Genomic DNA, 18,433 nt, shown 5'->3' with positions numbered 1-18,433 from the left:
CCCCTCCCCTATTATCTATTAGTATAGATTTTTAGAGATTTTAAAGCTAAGTTTAGAACTTAAAGATGTAGAACTTTTAAAGTAAGGTCTCCAATGATCCAATGAGTACCTAGAGTTTTTTTTTATTAGAAGGTAAAACTTTGAATTAAAGAAAGTGAAAATGTTACATCGATCCACAAGTAGGGCGAGGGTCACCCCGAGACGCTAGAGTTTTAGGACTTAGAACTTTAAAGCTTTTAAAGTGGGATTTACAACTTAGGGATCTACAGTTTTAAATTTGTAAAAAGGGCTCTAAAGCTTAAAAATGTAGAATTTTTAAAGTGGGTTGTAGAGCATAGGGATCTAAAGCTTAGGGAGTAGAGCTTAAGGGTGATTTTTGCCTTTATAAAAGAAGTCTTAGTGTTGGGTAGAGTTAGGCATCCTTCCAATGTTTTCAATGTTTTCAGTGCCAACGATGGAGACTCATCTTAAATGTTGATGTAGTTTGTGAAATGGGTCCTTTCATTTCATAGCCTTACGTGGCTTTTTAAGACTTTGCCTTTTTGTTTTTGTCCTTGCTCATCTTATATTATTTTCAACACAAACACACAATTTATACTTGTTCATAAACACACTACATTGCTTTTATTTTGTGGAACTTTCTATTTTTAAAGCTTTTAAAGAGTAAAGAGCTTTTTTCACAAGAACAAGCAATGGTGACTCTCTCTCTCTCTCTCTCTCTCTCTCTCTCTCTCTCTCTATATATATATATATATATATATATATATATATATATATATATATATATATATTGTATTTTTATTTCCCTCATATCTTGATTTTCTTTTTGGAAAGCCATCGTGAAATCTCACCTTGTTTAATTCAATTTTATGTGCTTATGTTTTTTTTAAAAAAGCTTGGAGATGTAGTGATTTTAAAGTGGGATCTAGCCTCAGATCAAGGCCTAAAATTGACGCCTATTTTTTTGTCAAGGGCTATTTTCCCTATCGAAACAATCTCAAAATTGCCTATTATTTTTTGTATTTATATCTTCAAGTTAATATTATATATGGCAAATTATATAAGTTGATTGCATTACACAAAGCATATGAAAGGAGGCTTGAAAAATTGCATGTCAAAAAGAAATTTTTATCATGCCTGGTAGGCCTTGTGATTTTATCACTTGTTAAACTCCAGCAAAGAAAGTGGCTCTTGTTGTCTTGGGTGATTGTGAGACATGCACACACAAACTATAAACACAACAATTACGGCTACTATTCATGCAACAGAATCAATTTTGTGTGCTTTACATGTTGTGCGAACATTTATAATACACTCTTAGGCTTATGTGTACGAGAAAGGGTCTTTCTCATGTCTATATTCATGTTAACCATGACTTACCAAATAGCTTTATAAGTCATTTGATTAATCATTAGTTACCAAATTTTGGGGTGGTGGAAAGAGGGGAGGGGGCGAAGAGAGAGAGAGAGAGAGAGAGAGAGAGAGAGAGAGAGAGAGAGAGAGAGAGAGGGAGAGAGAGAGATGGATGGATGTACACATTATTGATACACTTTCCATCCTATATCCCATTGGGAGAAACATTAGAAGTTTGTAACAGGATCTTGGCCATGTTCCTCTTATTTCTAATACTTGCAAATAAAGAGAGGTTAAAAACTCTTGAGGCTGCCTCCCTCCTGAGTCGGATCATCTCTCCCCATCAACACAGGTTCATTAAAGGGAGATCTATATATGACAATATCTTGGCAGCAATGGTAGGAATAGAGTATGCATCCTTCTCCAAGCAATGCATATTGTTGCAGCTGGACCTCGATAAAGCCTATGATAGAATCGAATGGGCCTATATAGAAGAAGTCATGGGAGCTCTGGGCTTTGGGCCTCGCCTTTGTCGCCTCATATGCACACTAGGAGTTGGCAGCCAATCAGAGCTCCTGTTTAATGACAGAATTGTGGGCTCTTTTGAGGTTAAAAGGTCTATTAAGCAAGGATGTCCCCTGGCCCCTTTGCTTTTTGTCATCGATTGTATCCTCTCATTACGATGCTCAAAGCTAGTGTTGCGCGGGGAAAGATTCAAGTTCTGGCATTACCGGACAATGACCAGCTACTACTGGCCAAAATGTTCGCAAATGATTTGCTCCTATTCTTGAAGGCGTGCCCTCAAGTTGGCAGGAGAGCTTTGGATATTGTGCAAACATTTGTCGTGGCCTCAGGATCCAAGTGCAATATAGAGAAGTCAAGACTTATCTCCATGTCGGAGAAGGACTTTTTTGACCTTGCAGTCTGGACAAAAGAGATTATCTCAAAAGGGAGTGTATTCAGACACCTTGGAGCCCTCGTAGAGGTGGACGTTACCAATAGACAAACTTGAGAAAATAAGCTCAAAAATTAGAAGATGGGATTTTGTTCTCCTCCCCTTCCAAAACCGGACTAGAGTGATTAATGCTTTTATGATCCCGTCTATTGCTTTCCTTAACCCTGTGCTCAAGATGGCTAAGCGTAACTGGAAAGAATTCTTAAAACGAGTGAAAAGGTTTCTTTGGAAGAACAATACAAAAACCTCCTGGCCATGGCAGTGGGCTAGATGGGGGGTAGCCGCTCGCCTGGTAGACCAAGGAGGGCTCGTAATTCTTAACCCTGTACCCCATTTTGAGGCCCTTTGTGCCAAATTTCTGGTCTCATTGGCTAAACACAACCAAGCTTGGGCTATCATGATCAAGGAAATGCTTGATGCAGTAAAATTGGGATCGAAAGGAGGAAAGTGGAAGGGGGTTGTGATGCACAACAAACTTCTCAAAGTGGTATTATTTGAGATCTGGTGGACTCTCAGGGGAATTGATGAGGAACTGCAAAAGAGCAGTTGAGGTGTTGGAATGGGGGGAAGCAACCAGTTACTTTAAGAACTCTATTTTGCACTCGTCCCTTTTGGCTCTCTAAAGCTTGGGCTATCATGATCAAGGAAATGCTTGATGCAGTAAAACTGGGATCGAAAGGAGGAAAGTGGAAGGGGGTTGTGATGCACGACAAACTTCTCTCCTCGAAGTGGTCTTATCTGAGATTTGGTGGACTCTCAGGGGAATTGATAAGGAAGCGCAAAAGAGCAGTTGAGGTGTTGCAATGGGGGGAAGCAACCAGTTACTTTAAGAACTCCATTTTGCACTGGTACCCTTGGCTCTCTAAATTATTGGGGCGGTCGCAAATCCTCTAATGGATAGAAATGGCCAGGAATGTGAATAATAAGGGTTTCATTCGACTAGAGCAATTCTGGGATGGCAACAGTAAGTGTTGTTGACTCTTTAGCCACCCAATTTCAATTGAATGGCTTTGAGATCTTACTAGTCTACAGGGTGATGAAAGATCTTGATAAGGTGGTGATGCCAATTTGTGAATCCAAGTTTAAATGGGATGCTTGGAGATGGCCCGAGAGTAGCCTCTTTTGGAAACCACATTCTAAAGGCATTTAGCATGCATTAATGCACGAGGCTAATTGGTGTAGCCTCCTCAACAAACTATGGAAGAGGCATTGGACGGAAAAATGGTGGGAGGGAGTCATGGAGAACATCTAGAAGCCAAGGTGGCCTCAATTTATGAAGATATTTATGTGGAAAGTGATGTGGGGTGCTCTGTCGACGGGCGTAAAGATACAAGAAAGAGGAATCGGGTCCGATCGTTGCTCGGGGTGTAGAATAGCTGGTGAAGACCTAGCCCACCTTTTCATGGAATGCCAGGCAATCAGTGGCATGGTTGGAAAAATATGCAAGTGATTTCAAAGGACATGGCAAATTAAGTTCTTCAAGATTGATCTATTCTTTGGTAGTAACAAGTTGGGAAGTCTTGTTCTTCTTGTCTGCACTAAAGTAATCAGGTACTACTTCTTTCACCATATTTGGCAAGCAAGGAACCGTTGCGTGTTTGAGGGGGATCTGGCTGTGGCAAGCTTTTGTGAAATCATGCAAGAGAGCAGAGTGACGCTCCACATGATCGGAGGCAAACGAGCCTTAGAGGACTGGTCTAGAACAATACATATCATGATGAGATCTTGTAATAAGTAAAGCCTAAGAGTAGTTGTGGTTTCTCTGTCAAGCAAAAAACTTGTAATCCTTTGACCCTCAAGGCTCGGTCTGATCTCGAGGTTGGTGTATATTTCTGATGTTCTTAATACTATCCACTCACAATTGTGAGTTTTGCACCCAAAAAAAAAACTCTTGAGACTGCTTTATATGTATATCATTTCTTGGAGTTAAGCGACCAAAGATATTCTACATCTTCCACTTGCAGCCCCCCCCCCCCCCCCCCCCCCCTCACTATATCACACGGGCATGGTAAAATGGGATCAATGGTGGAGGAGGAAATGGCAGGGCCCGTCAATCATGGATCATCATATCTGAGGTTGCCTCAAATTTACAAATTTGCCACGAATTTACTAATCGGCCCACATTTAGAATATGACATACTCAAATCCCCTATATTTCAATGTACGCATGAGGGCGTAGTGGTTAGTGCACATGGCTCGTGGTGGGGAGGTAGGGGGTTCAAGACATGGGGCGCGGATTGACCCGAATTTACAAGCCTACCCGAGTTTACTTTTCTCCCCAAATTTACCAAACGCCCCCCGAATTTACTAAATGCACATCTGACGGTCCACTCAGATCACCTCAGCCGTCGATCCCATTTGAGCATGCCCGTGCCAGATAGTGTGGAGCCCCCCCCCCCCCCCCCCCCCCCCTCTCTCTCTCACACACACACACACACACACACACACACACACACACACACACACACACACACACACACACACACACACACACACACACACACACACACACACACACACACACACACACACACACACACTCACACACTCACACACTAGGTGTGGCTCGTAGTCAATTATCATGGGTTTTCAATTATCTCTCCTTGCTAGTTGAGGCTTGCATGGTTGCTTTTATAGTTGTACATGGTTGCATGCCTTTTTGCTTGAGCACAATGGTTACAATATCCCTTTGTGTTGTTATGGATTCTCATGTGATGATGCATGAGAAGGATGAGAACCACTCTACCTACTACTATGATGAAAGAGTTATGTGTGTGTGTGTGTGTGTGTGTGTGTGTGAGAGAGAGAGAGAGAGAGAGAGAGAGAGAGAGAGAGAGAGAGAGAGAGAGAGAGAGAGAGAGAGAGAGAGAGATGTGTATTTTGGTGTGCTAGCATGTGCCACCACAAATTAGATAGGAGAAGAACATGTAACTAGCAAATCATATGTTGGCTTCCACAACATGGACATCGCTCGAACTTGATCTTCATGCCAATGAGGCAAATGTACAGCCTATGGGGGTTTCTAAAAATGTTATAGGCTAGCCTATTACTGATGGAGATGTGCATGTGGTACTTGTTGTGGAAAGGGTTGAGAATGAGCAGGCTAGAGGTATGCAAAAATGGTTGGTGCATACTTTGCATAATATTAGATTGGATGCCCCTTTGTCTCATCTACTCGTTGAGGTTCTCTCCATGCATGTTATGCATCAGATTGCTATGCTTTGGCTGTTACTAGATTATGTGATGCAGAGGAACACACTTAGGACCGCAAAGGATTTCCCTAGCTAGGAGGTTTTCTCCCCGGTGCATTATATATTTTCCCACCACTCTAGGGCTAGCTTATCTTTCTATGGCACACTAAGCAATACTACTCTCTGTTGTGTGCTTGTTCGTCATATCCAAGGTGTGTTTGTTTCCCTACAACCCTATTTCCAACAATAGTGATCGAATAGCATTGATTGTAAAGAAACATATGATTAGGAAGATCTATGTAGTGGGATGCATACATGGACATAATGGGACATGGTTGGTATGCTTGGCTTTAAGGGTTGTTCACGTATCGAGTGCTCATTGAGTGAAGCTAAGAGGCTTACACACAGATCCATGGCATTCAAAACAAGCACTAGCGAACAAGGGAGCCACCTCACCACAATAAAATAGAAAGCCGAACAAATAACGCTAAATAAACATCAACTGCCACAGAAGAGAGAAAAACTGCCAATTGCACCCCTTCCTCCAAAGTCAAAAGAGCATGCCACAATCTGGGCAAGGTATGATGCCCCCCATCATGAGCCAAAGCGATCCAAAGAAAAACAAAATGGAGAGTCATATTAGCAGTAGCACAACTATCATCAAAATCCTAATACACGGACGTTCATTTTAGGAGATCCTTGCAACTTTCAAATAAAAGGCATTGGAGCCCAAGGCTTCCACAAGGTGCATTGTTGCCACCACCAGCTACCCACCCCTCCTTCAACTCTGTTGCTCCCAAACTCGAGCAGAGGAACGAGGTTCAACCAATGAGGAGGAGAAATCTCCCACCAACAAAACACCAACACAACAACATCCAACAACCCTGGGAGAGCGAGTCGATTTCAACATGCCAAAGATGGGTAGTTACCTAGCCGCAAGAAGAAAACATACCTTGATATGTAGCCCCAAACACCAGTAGCAACGGAGGGGGCAACCGAGATCTCCTTCTTAGAGTACTCCTATCATGCAGGCAAAGGCCAACCCTTCATCATAGGTCTTGCGGTGCGTATTGCACCCACCGCATCATCCACCTGCAGACCACCAAACGACTAAGGAAAGGGTGCCTCAAGCCGATGTGAGAATGATGAAAGTGTCTAGGGATGGATGCGCATAGGGTTTGGATCTTTTCTCCGTAGGCTCCACAAGTGAAGGCTTTCTACGAGATACCTTGTTCAACTTTTACATAATGCCATATGCCTTCAAGATTGAAGAATACATCCTTGAATTTTGAGAGTCGCTTGCTCTTTTTTAAATGCAATCACATATTTTTATTTTGTTCTTTAGTCGCTCATGTCCAATGTTCACCTCTTGCCCATAGGTTTTGGCTTACCAATCATGAACCCACACTCCCTCTTCTTGTAGTTTGTGACATGTGGTTGGATTGCATCTTCTTCTCGTATAGATGTCAAATTGTGAAGCTCTAATCAATTGGAAAGTGGCCCTATGATTTTTAAGGAATTTTGTTTTAACTATGAGGGCCACTGCCTCTTGCATTTAAGCTCCCTAAAGCTTGCAACATTGTGATTTGAGTCTTAACCTCACATACCTGCTTAGACACCCATGGAACTTAGCCTCACATACCTGCTAGGACACACATGGGGCCTTACATGTGAGGACTTGCCAATGGGCCAATCATTCAAGTCTTTGGTTTGCCAGTTTTATTGCAACCTCCTTAAGTACATTGAAGGCTTGCGTTACATGAGAAGCTTATGTTGGAATTAGGGTTTGCAGGAAACCACACACATCTTGAAGAAGACAATAGAGAGTGTATTACTTAGTGTGCAATATAAAGATAAGATAGCCCTAGAGTGATGGTGCATGAGGGGAAAAACCTCCTAGTGAGGGAAAAAATGCCCCGGCGGTCCTAGGAGTGTTCCATGAGAAAAAATTTGGACTCTCAAAGGGGCCCTTTAAGGACTTTGACTTTCTCTCCCTTGTCCAAAATGGGTGCATGGTAATTTTTTTACAAATGAGATATTTTTTTTTGGACCTTTTGGAATTAGAATGTACTCATTGAGCATTATCCATTGACATAAAGCATGCCATTAGATTCTTTATATTCTAAAAGATTCTATTTTTTGATGTGACAACTCCGTCTTATAAATGGAATCTCTCCCCACATTTCATCTTCAGTGGAGAGGCCATAACTTCTACAAATCAACTCCAAATTTGTTGGAGTTTGTCAGTTTAGAACCTACTTTCTAATGATATTTTGGTTGATAGGGTTTTGACAAAACATTCATGGACTTCACGAGCTTGCCCACTTTGGAGAAGAGAGACAAAGTCAAGCATCCTTATAGGGCCCCTTTGAGAGTCCAAATTTTTCCTAATGACACACATCACTACCACATGTATATGGTAACAAATCCCCCCTGGCAGTGATGCGGTGAACAAGACCTGGCACCTATAGTATAGGGAAGTGCCATGCCCTAAGGACGTGATCAATCCACAAAGGGGAGTATGCCCAAAGCTTTGCGGAAAGCTTTAAATTTCTCACGAAACAATGACTTTGTGAAAATCTCTAGAAGATTGTCATGTGTTGGCGCATAAGCCAAGTCAAGATCTCCTGCTGAGATCCTCTTTGTGACATAGTGGTAATGCACCTAAATGTGCTTTGTGAGAGCATGAAAAATTGGGTTCCTTGCAAATATCAATGCACTCTGACTATCCGTATAGATAGTGTTGGAAGTGTCATGTCCAACACCCAAATCAGTCATAAGGCGTCTAAGCCATACACACTCAATCGTAGCTGTGAAGACTCCCCTGTACTCAGCCTCACAACTGGAAGTGGCTGCAATAGGCTGCTTCTTTCTCATAAGTGTACAACCATGCAACAGAGGATGGGGGCTTGAAGGCGCAAGACCATGTGATTTGTGGTGGTCAAGGGTGGACACAATGAAGGCTGGGTCCAGATGAAGCGGAGGTAGGGGAAGGCACATGAAGAGAGGGCGCAACAATTGTTCATTTGCTGGATTCCCTGTGCTTCATCTTCAGTGAGCATTGCCACCGGCGCTTCTGAATTAGAGAGACGGAGGCAGGAGAGAAAGGTGAAGTTTTCCCCCGCCTTCATGTGAACCAGGCCGAAGATGCAAGGCAGGAGAAGCGCCTTCAAATCCAGCACATGGTGGATGCCACTCGTGAGGCACACATGGCATATGACTGAGAGAGAGAGAGAGAGAGAGAGAGAGAGAGAGAGGAAGTGGCATGTGGATGTAGATTCTCTATGATGCTTTGTACAGCTTTACAACAGAATAAATGTTGAGACCTACCTCCAACAAATACTCAATTACAAACCCATCATTTTCAAAACCACTGACCTCATACTCATGACTCTTTCTTCAACAACCCGCTGCCCACCACTAGCACTCATGACTCTTTCTTCAACAACCCACTGCCACCACTAGCACTCATGACTCTTTCTTGAATGTTGCAGTGCACTCACCAATTAAACATTTCTATTCTTTCTTTTATTTTTTAAATACATATGAGATTTTTCACTATCAAAAAAGGAACACGTCACTATACCCTCAGCCCTTTGGGCATGCCAAAAAGAAGGGGATATTTTCGTTTGCAAGTTGCATCTCAAGGGCCGTAATCCTAAAAAAAAAGTAAGCATTAAGGGTATTACTACTTCTACGGAATGTATTCCCTACATTTCACTAAAATCAAAAACATATTGTGCCACTGGTATTTATTAGCAATATTTCCTTAATTTCTCAAATCCAACTCATGGATAGGGGGACTCGGCTCTTACTACACACAATCCTTTTGTTAAAAATGATTCAACGTAGCCTAATCATGGTCCCTTTTACTATCTTTATAAATGATCCGCCCCACGATGCCATCAGGCCTCATATTTCTCAGCTCTTCCATATTTAATTAGTCCCGTATACAATTCAAGCCTTTGGAGGCCATATCACTTGTCATCACTAAGTCTTGTACCAATATAGGGTGTTGATCACTACGTTAATCATTAGACCTAATTAATGCTAATCACTACCTTATGCATCAAACAATTTGAACCTTTGCTAGTGCGAACCGGACTATAAATTGATCATTCCTGACTTTGCATTAACCTTTCAATCTTAGCATAATTAAGCCTTGCTTTCATTTTTTGTACTAATTACCCTTAACCTAGCCAAACCGATGTCCATCAAGACCCTTGCGGCAGAACTCATTAATAGCTTCGACACCATACTAGTGTGCCTACTCCCATATCAACTGGTCGTACCCTCAATATCAGGTTGATGTGCCCACGTCGACGACCCTCTCACACCAGGCGCATTGCACGGGCGACACCATGATTCGCCGAAAGGTTGCAAGCATTGCAACCAAGACTCATCTCAAAGAGCCCGTAGTTCATGCAACAGAAGGCTTAGTGGAATACGGCGCTCATGTTGCTGCCAATCTTGTTGGTGTCGTTGGTCAATGCGGCCGCATAATGAGGCTGACATCGCAGAGATATACAAATACATGGAGATGGCGAAGGCTTCTTATTCGGACGAGAGCATGGCAAACAAGTTCAATGGTTTTGTGGAGAGCAGCAGGTTGATTTATGAAGTGGGCAAGCGCTCCAGGTTCTGGGGCTGAGTAGCATCCACGGACACAGAGGTTCATGTGTGCAAGGAGAAGGATGCCACTGTCGTGTTCGTGTTCCGTGGGACGGAGCGCCCTGCGTGCGACGATATGAAGTCGTTTTCTAGGGACGCTACAACAGATGGGTGCATGGTGTTACGACCCGTGAAGCTCTACGATGGGTCGAGGATGGCTCAGCCCCCAGCGTACGATGGGGCGAGGTGGGAGCGGCCAGCGTGGGTCTCAAGGACGGAGATACAAGCCCACCAAGGATTTCAGTTGGCGCTGAGGGACGTGATGACAACAAGCTTGCGGAAGGAGAACCTGCAGATGGACGTGTTTGAGGACATGACGGGAATAAAGGCGAGGCAGGTGCAGAGACTGGTGTGCGTTGGGCACAGCTTGGGCGGGGCGGAGGCCACGATGTGCGCAAAGTGGTGCAGAGAGATTGCATTCCCGCACGCACACATCACCTGCGTCACCTGGGCAGCCTCCGAGTGGGAAACAGCGAGTTTGCACGCGACTTCAACACGCGTGTCGCCAACAAAAGCTATAGAATTATGAATCTCAAGGATCCGGTGCCCTGCTTTCCCCATCAGTTCGCCGGCTACAAGCAGGTTGATGGCGCCATCTACCTCACCCGCGACCAGATGGACCACATTGTGTGTCAGTGGGGCGGCATTCCCCCCACAAAAGTTCGCCCAACTCTTTGGGACTTCATTGCCTGCGCCTACAGAGGCATGGCCGACCATAAGGCCCGCAACTACGTCAACTCTTTCCGCCAGCTCTTGCATGCTCAATGGTAGCAGTCCACTGTCAGAAGATTTCATAATAGAAAAAACTAGTATTGCATGGTGGGCATGGCTATAGAACATAACAGGACATACCAAGATTTACATCACTTAAGTAAACAAGTACAAAGTGCATTGGCAAATTTTTTTTTAATAGAATTGTAGATACTGTGGTGTGTGGTCGTGTAGGTAGAGTCCGGCCACCTAGTGTGGTCGGACATGTTATGGTTGTAACCACCTCTCATGATAATATAAGGAGGTGCCGGATGCTAGGGAGGCACGCTCAGTTTGGTCTTACTCCCGTGTACACCACATTGGTGGAGGAGGCGGGCACTTAGGGAGCCTTCTTGATTTTCTTGGGAAAGCTTGAAGGCAACGATGACGTCCTGCTTGACACTGGATAGAGAGAAAAAGCCATAGCGTGCACCTAACCCTAGCTTTCTCCCATGCTGTCGCTCATCATCTGACTGCAGGCGTTGGCTACTCGACACGTACGTGTGTTCCAGTAGAAGTAGGCAAGCCCGTTGCCAAAGCTGGTGTTCTTCTCTAAGCCAGAGCCAAGCCAGCAAGTTCTTGGCTGCAAGCGGATGTGCACGAACCCTCTCATAGCTGCTGCCCACAACATGCGGAGCCTATTCGATCAGGCAGTAGACCCACGTCATTAGCAAAGCTATTAGCCGCATGGGATCAGCTTATTCATCAAGTCCAAGAAAGATCGACATTTGGCTGGGAAATCCATGCAGATCAGAGGCTCCTCTTGTGCATGGCATGGTGGCGTGGTCGTCGCAGCTACCAACAAGCACAACTGCTCATGCAGACAGGGCACCGCCTGCAACAAATTCTGGGTTAGGCATTTTTGAATTACTAAGCAGATACCTCAGCCTGGGTCTCGAGCTAGTCAAGCAACAAAAACTAGTACAACTAATCTCCTCACTGCTGCAACTCCCCTTCCTTGGCAGAAAACGAGCAAAGAAACTTGCAGAAGTGATGACGTCGACGACGACCTTTGATGACACCTGGTGGTGGTGTAGAACATCAAATTTTGGCTCTCTTTGTCGCTTCTCCCTCAGCTGTAGCAACAAGTCCTTTATGGCAATACACGCCTAATTCAGCTTTAGCATCGTGCTCCTCAACACTGTTTTCTTCCTGCCCTCTAGAGCCTTAGCTATTCTTTTTGAGGGTGCATTAATTCTTATGATTCTTTCTCTCTCAGTTGTTCTTGATCCAATCCTCAAGGTCGACTCCTCCTCATCGCGGTGTCTTGAGGATGTCATCGTTCCTGACATAAAAGGGTTGCTACGAGTACTGTGGAGGGCACAAGAGTTTGCTTTTCAAAGAGTTTGAGTCCTTTTTTTTTCCATTTGATCTTGCAATGGGTGCAAGACTTCTCTAATCACAGGTCGTTGTGTAGATCAAAGGTCCTTCACAACAGAACTAGAACAAAATATCTATATCGGTCAGCTCAACGCTGCAAGATTCCTATGCAGCCAGTCAAGTCGGAGATCCTGCAAGTGAGCTGAGCAAAGGGAGTTACTGCAACCACGTTGCAGAGGTGCCCAACCTTCTAGTTTTACTGGTCATGAAGCAATGCTACATCCTGAAGCTCAAACTTTCATTATGTGTTTAGTGATAGTCTTTTCATCTTTAGTTCATGTCGCAATTTAGTTTTTGTCGAATGACCATAATCATCACACCAAGCTCCTTCGGGAAGGGATGTATGTCGCAAAAAAATTATCTCTTCGTTATGATTTAGCCCTTAGTCCTTCCTCGTCTTGTCCATTTCATTGGGATAGCGACCTAATGTTTGCATAAGCGAGATGTACGAGTTCCGTGCCTTGATGATGATCGGCACGATGTCGAGTCTAGCCCCAAGTTCAGTCCCTAGCCCCTAAGCCGTTGTATGATCACTCCCCCCGGATGAGGCGTTGGAGTTGATCCCTTCCTGTCGCGTCCATTCTCAGCCCAAATTGTAAAAAAGATGTCCATCTTTTTTCTCCATAAGGGGGGAGGTGTGGTGTGTGGTCGTGTAGGTAGAGTCCGGCCACCTAGTGTGGTCGGACATGTTATGGTTGTAACCACCTCTCATGATAATATAAGGAGGTGCCGGATGCTAGGGAGGCACGCTCAGTTTGGTCTTACTCCCGTGTACACCACAATATGATGATTGATTATCTCTATAGCTATCTGTCAAATGGTGGCTTTTCTACACTTGTTTGAGCATTGAGACCAAGGCACTACTACCCTTTGTCACACGTGTTCTGGTGGATATGGAGGGTAGTTCTAAAGTAAACTTCACAATCATTGAAAATTTCTAAAAACACAAAAAACATCAACAAAGTATAAAAATTAAACTGCACTATCAACCTGATAATCGTGTACGCGTGTCGTCCAATTGTACAAGCCAGAGGACAATGTTTGAGTCAAGCTGCATAAAAGCAATGTGAATCGTTAAACATTTCGTCTTGCAATGAAGTGTTGCAGAGTGAAAATGCTAAAAATACAGTGCACGTCATGCAGAAGTGCCATACAAAAGTATGGTGGAGAGTTGGCAGTACTGTGGTCTTTCCAAAAATTATAAGAAACGGAAGTCGTGCCATGGCCCGTAGCATTTATGTGTTGCTCCAAGGAAAAGCATAGGCATGGGGAGTTGGATGCAGATAATGGACCTTGCAGTGTTTTCGAGTTGAAGTCATGCTTGTGAAATCGAAACATCCATTGTTGTGAATATATGTCCTCTCTGTCAGACACAAAACACACGTCAATACAAATACAAAAGATGCATGAGATATATTTAAGTTAAAAGGAAGCAGAGGTAACTTTATGCTCTAGATCATGGACGGTGTAGGGTTTATATGAGCTCTAAGTTCATAAGCTCTAGTGCAATCACTCCAGTAGAATGACTCAATGAGTAGGGTGCAAATACTAAGTTGGGGGATGCCTCATTTTGTTGTTTTGACTCTACTCTATATCGTTTAAATAAAAAACACAAACCGTTTAGAGCAATATTAACTTTGTATTTTGTTAAAATCCATTAAACTAAGACGAGTATAACCATGGTTCATATATGAGATGGTCTTCAAAATTGGTCTATTGGTACATAAGGAGAAAAAAGAAAAAGATGATATCTAAAAAGTGATGCAAGTGTGCAAATTACTTGCTTGCTTATTATTTGTAGGATGACACTCAACATATGACACCGGAGAAGTAGACAACATGGAGAAGTGTCACAACTCATTGGACAATATTGTTTATAGCCAACCAAGTAAACATCATCCTCTCTGTAATGGCTTCTTCATCTTTTACACTTCTGTCATGGTGATCACATCTAGCCCGATCTCTTTCATCATGTCGAGAAGACCTATGATGATCTCCACCATCATCTCTTCTATGACTTCTATCCTCGCGTCAATTGTCCCTTTCACTTTTACTATCATGTCAATTACCATCACGATTGCTTTTGTGTTGTTCCTCTTCTTTCAAGTTAGTCACATGCTAGGTATAGTTGCTACAACTCTTGCAGAAGTACTCTCCAAACCTAAATTTTATAGAGCATCCGTGGTAGATGAACTCAAAATGGAAAAACATGATTGAATATGAGCACATTGTTGCTACACACCAATAAGACAATGCCAACAAAACGACTACCATTCCCAAATGGCAGAAGATTCCTCTCAATGTGATCATATAGCGAGCTTTTGGCACGTGACAAAAGCTCGTTTAGTAGCCCCCCCTCCCCTGGTACTAGGCACGACGAATCTCTTACCACTCTAGTCACGAACTCAAAATCTATAGTCTCTCTCTCTCTCTCTCTCTCTCCCCTCGTATGCAATTTTGGCTTGCTTTTGCTCTGTTCCCATGAACATGGTTGTCTACTCCTTCAACACAATAGTTGTGAATTATTTGCTTGCGTGCAGTCCTTGCATCATAGCCTTACCCTGCTATGCAATCACACCCTGCTCACCCACATCTAGCTTCACTTCAGCTACTTTCCCCCATGCCACAACAACTTTGCTATTGTTCCCTCTGCCTTCGGTAGATTTGCAGTGCTACCTCATATCACTCGATGATGTGTCAGTAGAAGGCTTTCACTTGCCATTTCCATCGACCTCGTCCTCGTGCTCTTGACGCTCATAGTGAGCGAGACAGTAGACATGAGGGGTCGCAAAAACGATGATGGAGATCGGCGTAGACATGTTGTAGGTGCAAAAAATTCAGGCAAAGCCCTCTGGAAGCTTTTCACTACTACAACGAAAGTGCCTTTCCACACACGTGTGTTCCACAAAAAGAAACAATAGGCTAATGTTTAAATGCAATCCGATTTTTTTTACATGGGACACGTGACTATCGATTTGGATCTAGGATAATGGCCTAGATCATGCCAAGTGGACAACTCTGGGCTCCAGAAACTAGGAAAGCACATTAGCCTCAAGTTGAAGCCTCGTAGTTGAATTAATGCCCAATTTACTTTGCCTTAACCCCTTTGTCATTGACTATACCACTTCTCTTGTGCTCTTTGTTGTTGTCCACGTAGTTATGACTATACCGCCTCTCTTTGTCTTGACTAGCATGTTCATGTCCTCTTTGTTTTTGTCCACCTAGTTACGACATGCTCTACTATTGCGGTTGCTTCTACCCCTTCCTCACATCCTAACTACTTTCCTTGCCCCAAAGCATGTGCTCTCTGTTGTTGTCCACCTAGTTATGACTATGCCGCTCATCTACGTTTTGATCACCATGTGCATGTGCTCTCTATTTTTGTCCACCTAGTTATGAGTGTACCGCTTCTCTCTATTTTGACTAGTGATAGCGGGAAAAAGAGCAGTGCTCGGGTGGCCTCTGTACTCGTGCACACTCCACAAACCACGCCTCATGCAAACAAGCAAAGAACAAAACAAAGGGGGAACCACCCTAAATTAAGAGGTTTAGGGACCTCACACATAGTGCACATAGGCAAGTGAGACTTCTGGCATTATGATGGCATCAAAACATATGGCAAAACACATAGAAACGAAGCTTAGGGACCTTATGTAGCATATATATACACAAGACATCAGCTTAACAATACAACGGCATCTGATCATACATAACAAGGATATAGAGAAGCAAGCCAAGGATGGCATAATCCCTTGTCAAAAACAATCAACCCAGCAAGTAGGTATGATCCTACTAGCAACACATCAATACCTTAGAGAATGATGGCGAGGATGGTGGCCATGGAGCATGAGAGAAGACTCCTTATTTAGGTTTTAGGGCTAGTAATGTAGCATACTAGAGGGAGAGAAAGAGAGGGAGAGAGAGTAGAGCTCCATCCATAGCTCCTCGTTGTGAGCAATGTCGTCATAGCTTCGTTGCTTGGTGAAGTGGGTGAAGTGTTGGTTTTGAGTGAGAGAAGGCCTCCTTATATAGGTTTCTGAGAGGGTTTAGGATTAGGGATAAACATGCTTAAATCCGTTGATTGGGGGTTACTTTTTGCTTAGGGTAGTCAATAGATTGAGGTCACCTGATATGTCACCATCAAGATATTCTCTAGAGTGATGTGAGAGGGGAGGGTAAATGTTGATTTTTCTGATTGTGACACATGGGGATAAGGCCTTGAACAGCATTTAAGAGCAGGTAAGGTGGCTGTTGAAACTGGAGGTTCTGCACATGTCAGGGGGGGACCTGCGGGGGGGGGGGGGTGGCAGCTGCGTCCTCCTGAATATCAAATTCTTAAAAAATCCTCAACCATGGCTTCTTTTAACATGTGTTCTTTGAAAAAATCAGTATGTCTCTTTTCAACTCAAAAGTCTTTATCCCTGTTGACTCACCTTTACCATAAGATTTTCTCCTTTTCTCCTCCTGTAACTGCATTGTTGATGCCCAATCACTGCTTCTAGTAACAGTGAACTGTTACCTACCAAATACTTATGGTGCAGTAAAAAATATTTACCATGGGTAAAAAAAGTTACTGTAGGTAAAAAGTGATTTGTATTTACCATGTAGGTGAAAAATATTTACTGTAGGTAAAAAATATTTACTGTGGTAAAAAATATTTACTGTCGGTAAAAAAGTGAAAACGGAGTATGCTGTGCTGTGAGTCCACAGGAACATCCTCGTGTAAATTTCACTAGAAATTCACACCTAGAATGGGCTATTCTGTAAGATATAGGTTGTAGGCATGCATAAGAGCTCGTTCCCACGTATCTTCTGTCCATGGCACTTTTTACTCTTTGGTGCTTGTGAAGTAGATTTTTCTTATCTTTCGAGATCCCTTGGACTAGAGTATCCTCATCTCCCCAACAACTGACTGTCCCTTTATTGCATCTTCAGAAGGGGTCCTAAAAACCATGCATCAACTAGCATGTGCATGTCCTTTCTGTTGTTGTCTACCTAGTTACTATGTGCTCTACTGCTATGGCTACTTCCATTAACTATTTCCCTTTTGCCCTAAAGCACCCCCTTGACATCATCTTAACCATCCTTGCTAGCAAATCAACACAAAAATCAATTTGTAGAAGCAATGGCTTTTGACCTTTGCATGACACTAGCTTCTAACTCTCATTTGTGTCGGGGCATCTTGTCATGTTGTTCCATGGTTGGTGATTAGCTTGTCCTTCTAGCACTGACATAGTTGCAACGTGCTCACGCTCCATGAGAGTGAGCCAATCACCCTTATTTTACACTGTTTCATCTCGATTCTATGCAGTCTTCAACCATCGGTCGGTCCATGTGTGAACATGGACAGACCTTGATGTGAGTGCCCTAAGTCTAGCTAGCAAAAAATTCTATAACAGTGTACTGTACTGAGCAAAGCAAAGTCAAAAATTGTAGTGTAGCCAAGATCATCCAATTACCCTATAGAAAGCAAGCTCTTTGTAAGCTTGGGCACATGTCTGACATTCTGCAACACAAAAGTAGTGCCATTATGCATTTGAAGTTTCACATCACCAATGCCAATAATGTCAAGCTCGTAGGAATCACCAAGCTTGACTATGCCATGCATGGATGCATAAGAGGAAAACCACTCTCTATGCGGTGTGACATGAAAACTTGCACGAGAATCAAGAATGCAATTTTGTGCATAACCCTCATCCTTTGCAACCAAAGCATATGGAGTGAGATCTGAAGTGAAAATGAGAATATATGAGGGATCTGTTGTCACCTCTGCATGAATCTCTGTCGGCATAATGATCATCATTGGAGGAGAAGCATCCTCTACTGCATTGGTAGGTATGGGAGACTCAACCACATTGAGCTTCTTAATCTTTACCGTACTTTTTTCTTTGCCAGAATTATCTTTTTGCATGTTTTTTTGATCTCTTAGGAAGCTCCATCTCTGTCTCCTTCTCCTTTGTGTGCTTGCAGATGTATGTATGTGTGTGTATGCTTGAGAGAGAGAGAGAGAGAGAGAGAGAGAGAGAGAGAGAGAGAGAGAGAGAGAGAGAGAGAGAGTGATCAAGCATTGCGGCGGCAAAGCGGTTGAGCACGGCATTGGTGGTGACTCCTTCTTCTTCGGAGCACATGATCC

General features: G+C 43.3%; 1 pseudogene; it reads left to right on the top strand.

The window, feature by feature from the left end:
* The first annotated feature begins 10,033 nt into the window (after positions 1–10,033).
* Positions 10,034–10,941, top strand: LOC147462555 (lipase-like; annotated as a pseudogene).
* The last annotated feature ends 7,492 nt before the right edge of the window (positions 10,942–18,433 follow it).

The sequence above is a fragment of the Adiantum capillus-veneris genome, chromosome 2, assembly GCF_014529385.1.
Source record: "Adiantum capillus-veneris isolate H3 chromosome 2, ASM1452938v2, whole genome shotgun sequence".
Taxonomy (NCBI): domain Eukaryota; kingdom Viridiplantae; phylum Streptophyta; class Polypodiopsida; order Polypodiales; family Pteridaceae; genus Adiantum; species Adiantum capillus-veneris.
This window is presented reverse-complemented; position numbering and strand designations above follow the sequence as displayed.